The sequence below is a fragment of the Cryptomeria japonica genome, chromosome 5 (genome assembly GCF_030272615.1).
Source record: "Cryptomeria japonica chromosome 5, Sugi_1.0, whole genome shotgun sequence".
Classification (NCBI taxonomy): Eukaryota; Viridiplantae; Streptophyta; class Pinopsida; order Cupressales; family Cupressaceae; genus Cryptomeria; species Cryptomeria japonica.
In genome coordinates, this window is record NC_081409.1 from 207,639,367 (window position 1) to 207,652,220 (window position 12,854).

Consider the following 12,854-nt stretch of genomic DNA (forward strand, 5'->3'; position numbering starts at 1 on the left):
CATTGATGTCAATATGGTGAAGTATGAATCAGTATATTGAAGTAAGCAAATTGGCAAGTGAACCGGTATGATGGTATGAAGTAAACCAGTATAATGGTATGAACCGGTATATGCAAAAAGTGAATCGGTATGCTGGAATGTGAACTGGTATATGCAAAGTTTGTATCCAGGTTTCATTTGATATGACTACCGGTTGGTAGTCTCAGCTTCACGATTTCTGGTTGATGCATTCCAATTCTATGTGATTCAACCGACGACATCCTGTGATGAGTTAGTATTGAAATGAAGATTAGATCGTATTGCCACATCAGCCTTGTGCGCGTGAAGGATCTTCTTGAGAATCTTGCATGAAGAAGATTGATTCTATCCACCTTGGGAATGAGAAAAATCTTAGTAAATGGTGGAGAGCGCGTGATGGGTTATCAGCTTCCAAAAGTGGTGAAGAATGGAAGATGGAGAACATCTTGAAATTTGTTCAAGATTGTTTTACCCTATGTAATGTGTTTAAATGGTTAGGATTGGACCGACTGTATTGTTAACCTAGATGCTTAGGGTTTTAGGTTTTGGCTACCGACCTAATTGTTGTCTATAAGGTCGATGATGATTTTTGTTTGAGTTTGTTGGCAAATGATTGTATATGAGGTGATTCTTGCTAGACCAGAGAACTGAGTAGATTCCTACAGAGTGTAATTATAGATGTAAAGGAACTGAAGTGGATCTGCCTTGGGATTAAGTGTTGTTATTAGATCAGTGTATTACCTGTTGACTTCTAACCATTTCAGCAGTTGGAAAATCCCTTTACCGGGTAGCTTTAACAGGCTTTTTGTAAATCCTTTAATAGGGTGACTCAAAATCATTGAGTTCTTTAAATCCTCTGACAAGGTAACCTTTAACAAGGTTTAACATCTAACCGGGTATTTAGCCATCCCTTAATCGGGTGATCCCTGTTAGGATCAATTCCTAGTAGAACCTATTGTAAAGTATTTAATCGGACTAGGCTCCTAACAAACCGAACTTTAGAAGAGTTCAAGAACAACTTGTGGGTATTCATCCCAACCTTGATTTTTCCCAGTTGGGATTCCATGTGAAAATAAGTGTGTGATGTTTTAGTGTTTTCTGTTAAGCGATAATGCAAGTTGATCCAGTGGTCATTATATTTTTGATGTATTACTTGTTTAATCATATGGGTGAAGTGGAAATGAGATATTAGGTTTTGTGAAGATCTAAGTGTTATCGGTTTATGAATTTTACAATCACTGTGTTTTACCGGTATTGCCTTGATTTAGAACGGTGATGTTGTTTACCAATTAGTGCAGTCATTGCAGTTTAAGTTGTTGAAGAAGTTTTTGTCCATACTGATTCACCCCCCCTCTCAGTATCTATTGGGTATTTACTGTTCATCATTATTCATCAATTGGTATCAGAGCGTCCTCCAGGTCCTCTGTGATATAAGCTTAACCGCTTGAGGAAAAGATCCTATTCTAATGATGAAGAGGGAAGGTCCTAAGTTCAACAAAGATAACTTTAAGATATGGAAGGACAGAATGAATATATACAATAAAAGCATGGGTGCTCAACACTGGAACTATGTTGAAAATACTAATGTTGTCCCTACTGGTACTCTCACCAATGATCAAAGAAGAGAAATTAAGGAGAATGGGCAAGTCATGGAAGCTCTTATCAGCAGTCTATCTGATATTGAGTTTATAGATGTTAAAGACAAAGACAATCCCAAAGATGTATGGGATACTCTGGAGTCTATCTATGGCGGTGATGAGCATGTGAAGCAAGCTAAGGAAGAGAGCCTTAGGGGAAAGTTTGAAGACATGCGGATGGTTGAAGGAGAGACTATTCAACCGTATGGGATAAGAATTAAAACTATTATTGGATTCATCAAAAGTGCAGGAGGTATAATGGATGATTCCACCATTGTTAGCAAAGTTTTGAGAACCTTATTACCGGTCTATGCAATAAGGGTTGCCGCTATTTAGGAGTTGAGATCTATTGACAAGATAAAGGTATCCCTTGATTCTATCATTGCTAAGTTGACCACATATGAGCTAAATAGTTATGATGGCAATGTTCAGAAGACTGATTCAACCTTTAGAGCATCTGCTACACTATCTAGAAAGGGAAAAGAATCTAGTACCATCTATGAACCTAGACAAAGCAGGGATATGGATGATGAGGAGATCCTGATGGAGTTTGTGTTACTACTTATCAAGTTGCCATTAGTTTTATGTTCAAAGTTATTATATATACTCTAGTCGGTTATCTCTACCGAAATATTTAGTCAGTATGCACAGTCCAGTCGGTTATAGAAGAAAGTAGTCACAAAGCCTAGTATGAACCAAGTTGTCTACCGAGTATCATTCCATGTCTACCGAGTAGCAAAGATGACACACCGAGTTGATATACACTAATTGAAACGTGTTACCAAATTCATTGAACCTAGACATACATATGAAAACGTGTTACAAGATCAAGGAACATAGAACTGTTATCACATTGGAAATTGCACTTAAAGATTGTGTATGATTTTGAGGTCATCTAACCAATGAAATATTTTGCATGGTTATTCATTCAATAAAACATGTTTGTAAGATCGAAGCAATGAATGGATCATCGACATAAGAGATCTATTTATACAACATGGATTAAGATTAGATATATACATGTAGCATGACAGAAAGGAAGATATAGAAATATATGAAGCAAGACATGTGAAAGCACTAAGTGTTATGACTATTACAGAGACACAGAGGTCACCGAGAAGGATTTCAAAGAACAATCAAAGAACAGAGTAAACAGAAGGGTTTACCGAGTTACTATGTGGGTTACCGAGGTATGCTATAAGCAAGGTTATCTTATTCTGAGCACATAGAATCTGCTATAACGTTCTAGATGTAAATTTGTAGATATTTGTAATGATTTTATTGTAATATTTTGAAGTTGTAAGAGAAACCTTTAACAGGGTAAAAGACTCTAATCAAGTCTATAAATTGTAAAGCCTCTAACCAGGTGCAGCATTTAGATTAAGTGTTGTAAAATCCTTTAGCAAGGTAGATCTAATAGATCTTGATACTCCTAATAGGGTAAGCTATCAGAAATAGCTAAACATGTAGCTCTAACCGAGCAACCTTTATTATTGCAGTAGTGAAGTTGTGGGTGCCATCCCCACCGCAATTTTTCTCTCTAACCAAGAGTTTCTGTGTAACCAAAATATATGTGTTATGGAGTGAATCATGTATGATTGTTATTTATTTGTTTTAGCATTATCGCCATTACCGAAGAGGAATCTGAAGCCCAAGAGGCAGCTATAACACTAAGCACCGAATTGCCTAAGGGAAAAGTGTTGAAAATAAAGAAATAGGATTCATCAAAAGCCTCACCAACTCCTCCAGCAAAGCGACCTAACACTAGAGCATCTGCAGCTTCACCAAGTAAGAAAGCAAAGAGTGTTACTGTTCCCAAGGTAACAAAAACTTACAAGAAATCTACTCAGAGACTCATTTTGGCAAAAGAGTCTAGTGACACCGAATGTAAGGATGCAAGTAAATTTCAGATTGTCAAAAGCAAGAAGGTAAATGTACATAGTGTTGAAAAATTTTGTACTAATCTAAAGGAATATGGTGGATTTGGAGGATTCGGATATGTTAAGTATGAATCCAGAAATGAAGATGAAAAGATTCAAATAGAAGAAGCTGTCATATGCACACTTCTGAAATTCTGATTGGTCCCATTAGAAGTCTCTAATTCTCTTCCAAAAGAATTATATGCACATATTGATAGCAGGTGGCAATATGCCCTAGACTCGGAGAAACAGATCAGAGAAAGAATTTTGGTACATCTCTTTCCTGACATGTCGGTAGCTGAAATAAAAGAACATCTGACAACCTACCACACAAAGTTCCTCGTCAAACAAAAAGCCTTGAAACTGTTGAATGGGTTGTATATTGAAGTGGAAAATGAGACAAAAGAAAAGTGGCAGGAAATCTTTAGAAACAAGGATGCCGGTGAGCAAGCTGAAGTTGAAATAGTTGATGTCACCGAGCAAGATCCTAATGTTACCGAGCAAGACCCTGCTAACACCATTCAAATAGATGAAGATATCATGGATACAGAGGCACATGAATAGGAAATGATAGAAGGCAATGCATATACAAAACTTGTATTAGTAAATCAGTCTTGTAACAAGTTCAGCTTTATCCACTGGTCAATCAACCTGTCTCAACCGAAGCCCCTCAGGATACGGATCAAGGCACCAAAGGTCACAAGTCTACAACAGGAGAAGGCACTACTCAAGAACAAACGTCTCAGGATCCTTCTAGCACTGAAAATGTTGCAACTAAGACATCGAGTACCGAGACACCAAAGGACACTATAGAGGCCAAAGAAACCGACCAAAGTGTTGCCTCTACCAAGCAACCTACCAAGGGTCATCAAGCCTCACAAGCCATTGTCTTAGTTCAATCAGTAAAAGGAAAAGAAAAGAAGATGGAAAATCATAGTTTCAAAGTAGATTTGTCAAAACTAATAGTGTTGCCCAATGTTGACATATCCAAATTAAAGGGGCAAGCACTCATTGATTTCGGTGAACTATGTAAAGCAAAGGCCGAACAAGAGAAGCAAATGGCTATTCAAAAGAAAAATAAATTACTTCAGAAGGTGAAAGCACTCTTAACAAATATGCTACCTGAAGCTACAATAACCAAAGATGCAGCCATCCACATTCAACTGGATGAACTCCTAACCAAGATAGAGACATCTGGAGTACATGCATCTGAATATTTGAGCAAGCTAAAAAACAAAGAGCTCACTGCAAAATTATAGAAGAGGTACATAAAGCTATAGCTATTGGCAAAGTCAAACTTGTCAAATTTATTGCTGAGTTGTCCCCTCAACTCAAGCACATTCTTTATTTATTTCAAAAACTCTATACATTTTCTTTATTCATTAAAGACATCAAAAATAAAATAGAAGCAATTGAGAAAGAGATCACCGATCTCTCAAATAAGTTGACCACAGAGCCCAATTCAGTTCAGAATTTCTATACAAAGTTACAACAGCTCATGGCTCAACAATTGGACCTAAGAAATGACGAACACAAGATCAAGATGGACATAATGACACTTCAGACATTATTCCTTCCTCATCTTTCATCTATCCAAGAACGGATCAACTGAGCCACATACTTATCTACTACACAAGAGGGAAGCACTTTATATGGCTTAATATCATTATTGGCTGATATTCAAGTGTAGAATTCTTTAATGGACAGTGTAAAGGATGCCCTCTTTGTCACTCTCACTGAAGCACGGACAAAGTACAAATCCATTTTTGACCAGTTGCTAGCACCGAATGGTAACTAAATTTTGATGTTTGTCAAAAAGGGGGAGTGATATAGTATAGTATCAAACAAAAGGAGTGTAGTATACAGGGGGAGTATACCGAGCAGAGTAAGCAGAGTATCCAAGAGCAGTGAACCGAGCAGTGAATAGAACAGTAAGCAAAGAACAAGAGCAGATCACCGAGCATACAAAATTAGAGTTTTTGTGCAATATATTGATAAGGGGAGTATATCTGGATTTACTATTTCATTGACTATTGTATATACTGTCAGTATAGTCAAATTTTGTAAAGTATATAGATTATTGAGTTATAACTTTGAAAGTAGTTTTTGTCAAACATCTCAACTAATGTCAAAAGGGGAGATTGTTACTACTTATCAAGTTGCCATTAGTTTTATGTTCAAAGTTATTCTATATACTCTAGTCAGTTATCTCTACCAAAATACTCAGTCAGTATGCACAGTCCAGTTGGTTATAGAAGAAAGTAGTCACAGAGCCCAGTATGCACCAAGTTGTCTACTGAGTATCATTCCATGTCTATCGAGTAGCAAAGATGACACACCGAGTTGATATACACCGAGTGAAATGTGTTACCAGATTCATTGAACCTGGACATACATATCAAAACGTGTTACAAGATCAAGGAACATAGAACCGTTATCACATTGGAAATTGCACTTAAAGATTGTGTATGATTTTGAGGTCATCTAACCAATGAAATATTTTGCATGGTTATTCATTCGATAAAACATGTTTGTAAGATCGAAGCAATGAATGGATCACCGACATAAGAGATCTATTTATACAACATGGATTAAGATTAGATATATACATGTAGCATGACAGAAAGGAAGATATAGAAATATATGAAGCAAGACATGTGAAAGCACTAAGTGTTATGACTGTTACAAAGACACAAAGGTCACTGAGAAGGATTTCAAAGAACAATCAAAGAACAGAGTAAACAGAAGGGTTTACTAAGTTACTATATGGGCTACCAAGGTATGCTATAAGCAAGGTAATCTAATTTTGAGCACATAGAATCTTCTATAACATTCTAGATGTAAAGTTGCAGATATTTGTAATGATTTTATTGTAATATTTTGAAGTTGTAAGAGAAACCTTTAACAGGGTAAAAGACTCTAATCAAGTCTATAAATTGTAAAGCCTCTAACCAGGTGCAACATTTAGATTAAGTGTTGTAAAATCCTTTAGCAAGGTAGATCTAACAGATCTTGATACTCCTAACATGGTAAGCTATCAGAAATAGCCAAACATGTAGCTCTAACCGAGCAACCTTTATTATTGCAGTAGTGAAGTTGTGGGTGCCATCCCCACCGCAGTTTTTCTCTCTAACCAAGAGTTTCTGCGTAACCAAAATATATGTGTTATGGAGTGAATCATGTATGATTGTTATTTATTTGTTTTAGCATTATATTATGTTATTGCACTATTCAGTTCATGCATAACAGTAAAGATATTGTTAAGAAAAGGATTTGAAGTACTAATTCACCCCTCCCCTCTCAGTACATTAGCTTTCCATATTGGGCCTAACAGTTTGAAGCTCTTATTACCAAGAGACTTCCTAAGGGAACTAGAAAATATAGAGGTAAGCTCCTTTTGAAATGTTTTTCTTGTAATAGGATAGGGTACATTGTTGTAAATTGTCCCAATAGTGATAATAAGGACAAACACCAGAGAAGTTCAAAAAGTTCAAAGGAGGAAATAGGAGAAACTATCTTGTTGCAGTTGATGAAGGTGTCACTGATGATGAATCAGAAGATGAAGAAAGACATAGTGTTTCTAGCCGTTAAGGAAGACATGTCAAACAAGAAGGCTCTTGTCTCCTGCTTTGATAATTCTAATGAGTGGATTACTGATAGTGGTTGTTCTCACCACATGACTGGTGACCAGAGAAAGTTTCTGTCTCTAGAAGAGTATGATGGAGGTGTAGTCCGATTTGGTAATGATGCACCATGTATGGTAAAAGGCAAAGGGTCCATCTCTCTAAATGGAAAAAGAAATGTTGATAATGTGTATTGGGTAGAAGGTCTCAAGCATAACCTTTTGAGTGTTGCCCAGCTGAATGATAAAGGACTCACTCTAGAATTCAAACATGGAGTGTGCAAAATAAAAGGAAAGAGTGGTGAATTAATGGCCACCGGTATGCAGACCAAAGGTAACTTATTTCAGTTGAATACAAATATTAGTCAATGTCTAATGGCTAAGTTTGATGACAGTTGGATATGGCATAGGAGACTCTGCCATGTAAATTTTGATAATATTGTGCAGGCTAGTAAGATCACGGCAGATAGAGGATTGCATGTGCTGAACAAATGGGAGAATCCTTTATGCAGAGAATGTCAACTAGGGAAAATGTCTTTCTCAACCTTCAAAGGTAAATCTTTCACAGCAAATAATTTACTTGATCTTGTGCATACTGATATGTGTGGTCCTATGAAAACTAGGAGTGTTCAGGGAGATAGGTACTTTATGATCCTTACTGATGATTTCTCAAGAATGATGTGGGTCACATTCTTGAAAGACAAGTCTGAAGCTTTTGGATTGTTTAAAGCCTTCAAAGCACTAGTTGAAAAGGAAAGTGGTAAGAGGACTAAATGCCTTAGAACCGACCAAGGAGGAGAGTTCACTTCTGGAGAATTCAATAAGTACTATGAAGAGAACGGCATCAAGAGGCAACTGTGTACCCCCCGGACTCCACAGCAGAATGGCCTAGCAGAAAGGAACAACCGAACTGTAGTTGAAGTTGCTAGAACGATGTTGATTCAAGGGAAGGTTTCTCACACTTTTTGGAGAGAAGCAGTGAGCACTGCAGTATACACTATGAACCGGGTATTCATCAAGAAAGGTAAGGATAAAACTCCTTATGAGTATTGGACTGTTAAGACTCCTGTAGTAAACTACTTTAGAGTGTTTGGTAGCAAGTGTTATATCAAGAGAAGTGAATACCATAGCAAGTTTGATGCAAAATGTGATGAGGGAATATTCCTTGGGTATTCCACCAAGAGAAAATCTCTCAAGTGTTTTAACAATAGGACTCAGAGAATTGTTGAAATTATCAATTTAGAGTTGATGAAACCTCTGAGAAACCTGAGAAAACCGACAGTGAGCGAGCGGTAGATGAACCAGTTGTAACCTTCTGGGAATCGGTTGCAAAACAACCAAGTACAAATAACAGTGCTCCTACACTAGTAGATGTTGATGTAGATGAAGATGAAGATGAGGATTAAGAGGAAAAGCTAGAGGAATCAACCAAGATCATTCGCAGGTATGTAAAGCTACATCATGGTCCAAAGCAGATCGTAGGGGATAACGATGCAGGAATACTTACAAGAAGAAAGGTCAGAGAGAATTCTTGCATGATTTATGAATTTGAGCCCAAAACATTTAAAGAGGCACACAAAGATGAAGACTGGATTAAGGCTATGGAAGAGGAACTTGACCAAATAGAAAAGAACGGTACATGGTCTTTGGTACCTAGACCTGAGCATAAAAATGTTATTGGCACCAAATGGGTTTTTAGAAACAAGCTGAATGAAGATGGCACAGTGATAAGAAACAAAGCAAGATTGGTATGTAAGGGATATGCTTAAGAAGAAGGAGAAGACTATGGAGAAACCTTTGCTCCAGTAGCTAGATTGGAAGGAGTTTGAATGCTACTTGCATATGTAGCCTTCAAGGGATTCAAAGTATATCAGATGGATGTAAAATCTGCATTCCTGAATGGAATACTTGAAGAGGAACTTTATATAGAGCAACCAGATGGGTTTTCCCTATCAGAAGACAGTGATATGGTGTGTAGGCTACATAAATCCTTGTATGGATTGAAGCAAGCACCTAGAGCATGGTATGCATGTTTACACTCCCATCTTGTGAAGATTGGATTTAAAAGAACAAGTGAAGACAGCAACATCTATCTGAAGTCAGAAGGAGATCAGATTCTGATCTGTGAAGTGTTTCTTGATGATATAATTTTTGGTGGAAATGACAAGATGAGCCATGTGTTTGCAGATGAGATGAAGAAGGAATTTGAGATGTCACTAATCAAAGAGATTAAGTTCTTCATTGGACTACAGATTCAACAAATGAAAGATAGTATCTTTATCACTCAATCCAAGTATGTCAAAGAAGTGTTGAAGACCTTTGGCATGGAAGATAGCAAACCAGTTGGTACACCGATGATAACCGGTTATAAATTGTCAAAAGAAGATGACTCAGCGTTGGTGAATGAGAAGGAATACCGGTCAATGATTGGTAAGTTGCACTATGTAGTACATAGTAGACGAGACATAACATATGCAGTGGGCATTGTTGCACGTTTTCAGAAAAGTCCAAGAGAATCCCACTTGGTAGCAATCAAGAGAATCCCACTTGCCTTCTCTATGATTGCTAGAACAATTTCAATGTTATGTGCTAGCAAACATTTATTCTTCTTTATATCCTTTATATAGTATATATTTCCACTCTTTCTAACTCCTACAACTCTTTTACCAGTCTTCTCTATTCTAATTAAAACTTCATAGCCTTTTCTACACATTTAACTAACACTTAACAAACTATGTCTTAATCCTTCAACATAATAAACATCATCAATTTTATGCTTACCATCAATAGAAACACTTTTAATACCCTGAATAACTGCACCATCTTCTCCTACAAACTTCATTGTTCCTCCATCATACTTCTTGAGATTAATAAGCCTATCTTTATCACCGGTCATATGATTTGAACATTCAATGTCTATAATCCATGTACTCGGTTCTATCTTAGCATGCAATGCAGTCTTAATTATTCTCTTTTCTTCTGGTTTCTTTAAAGTATCATCCTTATCTTCAATTTCCAGAAATAAGGATTCTTCATTCAATTTGTCATCAACTTCATCTTCAGATGTATGTTCCTCAATAGGACATAGCCCTTCTTCTCTCTTCTATTAAATTTGTGTCTTTTAAACTTTTTTTTTCTTCTCATTGTCATCTGGTCTCTTATAATCTTCTATATAAGTGAAATTAGAAGCATAATGTCCAATTATATAACAAGAAAAACATTTCAAAGGTAACTTATCTTGTACTTTCCAGTTCCTTACTACAATATTATCACCAAATTTGCTTCAACTTCATCTAGATCTCCATTGCATTCTAGATTAGCATGTCTTGAAACATTAAATGTTGCTTCTTTCTTTTCTCTTTTCTCTTCCTCCATTTCTGAAATCTCATAGGCTGATAAAGTACCAATAAACTAATCAATGGTATACTTACTCAAATCATTACTCTCTTGTATAGCACATCTTTGTTTCTTGTAGGATTTATGCAAATTCAACAAGACCTTATGAACAATATTACATTTTGATGCAGGAGCATTGGTCTAGTTCTTATCTGTGAGGCCCTACCCCGATTCAGTTTGACATTTTCAGTTATTTGCATATTGAGTCTATTATGGATGCTTTATTTTATGTTTTATGGACTTAGAACTTATATGATTCCATGATTTGGATCACACTGACATATGTTGATGCTTTATTTCATGCATGATGATTATGAAACTTTAGATATGTTACTAGAATAGAATTACATTATGATGGTGAATGTCATTATTGAAAATTTGCAGGACTTCATATTGATGATAGAAAGATGATGCTTATTTATGAATGGTTCAATTTTGGAAAATTATGTTGATTGCTTATGTGAAATTGAATTTGAACGAATGAGATATTGAATTATTGTTGTCAAATGTATGAGTGTTTGATGTGTAATGAAATCCATGTATTTGATTATGTATAATTGTGATTATTTGGAGTTACTAATGTGTTAATTGAGATGCGCAGGAAAATTATCCATGTGACCATGGAATTTAATGGAGAACCAAGCCTAGACCTATGTGCGTTTGTTAAGCTGAGAGTTGTCTATTTGGAGAGACAACACCCCTTTGTAATGTATTTTATTTGTGAAGTGTATAATGCTTGAGTGTTAAAATTAATTTATGTGTATATGTGTAATCCTACAAGAGACAAATCCTATGTGTGATTTTTATATTGTATTTTTATTGTGTCACTTGACACATGTGCTGATTAGTGTCATTGATTTTGACTTGTCTCTTGGAGGGAGTTTTGTTTCTACCAAAGCCATTCAAAAACATGAGTGTGGTCCCAAATTTTGCCTTGGGTAGGGAGTCTTGGGAGTGGTCAACTCAAGTTTGACCCGTAGGTAAACTTCAGTTGGGTTTCCAAAGGGTTTAATGGACTCCTAGGGTAAGTTTTTAGGCTTTTCCAAAGGTCCAAAGGGTATACCTATGGGTTAGGGGTATTTTGCAACATGTGGCTTCTCCCATGTGACTATTTAGTCACTTCAAAAAGTGGTGTTTTCAAGATGAACGAAAATTCAACTTAGAAAGTTCTTCCTAGGATAGAGAACCTTCCCTTTAGAAGTTAAACTCTCTTCCCCATCTTCTTCCACCTTTTCCCTTTCCAATTTTGGTAATGTGTAAGAGTTTGGGAAGGGCAACCAATGGGAACTCACACCTCACCCAAGGGGTTGGGAAGTGTGTGAGAGGCCTTCTTAGGCAAGAATTTGGAAACTTAGTGAGTAATCACCCACTCTCCATTCTTGGAGATTATGCTTGTTTTGAAAAAAAGTTAGTAGGAGATTAGCACTTTTGGTGGGAATTTGGAGAAAGTTAGTGTGGAATTGGGCAGCTCATCCCCAACTAATTTTAGCAAACCTATTGGCAGAATAAGGTTGGTTACTTCTTACCTCCTCTTGTTATGTTGTAAGTGTTAGTTATGTTGTATTGTAAAAGAAAAGAGTTGCTTGTAATGAGAGTGTTTTATGGAGTATTTTGTTGAAGTTAAGAAAGTGTAGTTTTCTTTCTATGTATTTTGTTTTGTGTTCTTGTTGTTTTGGGAGTGTCCAAGATCTCCTACTCTTGGGAGGGTAGGAAGATCTTGGGGTGGAAGGAGTATGACAGCCATGGGTGAGAGGCTCTCCTTATGGAGAGTGTTCTCAAGGGTGTCCTTGGTGACCCTTGATGCATAGCCTTGTGTATGCATTTGGGGGTCATAAGGGGAGCAAATATGGCCTTGAGCCTTTTGGGGGGGCATAAGGATTGTGGAGGTATTTGGTTGCATTTGTATTGCCATGAGGTGGCTTGTGTTGTATTGTTTTTTGGCATGCATTCTCCCCATTGGTACTTGGTCCACTTCCACCCATGGAAGAGTCACCATGAAAGTGGTGAATGTGTAGCTTGGGAAGGGTAATTTGAATGTAAATATGTTCCTATGTTTGTTGTGGGGTTTGCATGTATGTAACCCGTCTAGTGCTTGGTTCTCCAAGCTCGGGGGTGGCTTCTAGTAAGCCTAGGCTGGGAGGTGAGCTTCCCATGGTCAAAAATGTGTTATATTGCAGGTTGCATGGGAATGGGAAAAGAAGGATAAAAGCACCATGTTGCTGTTTTTCGTTGCAGAAAGAGTTATTAAGACAATGTATTCTT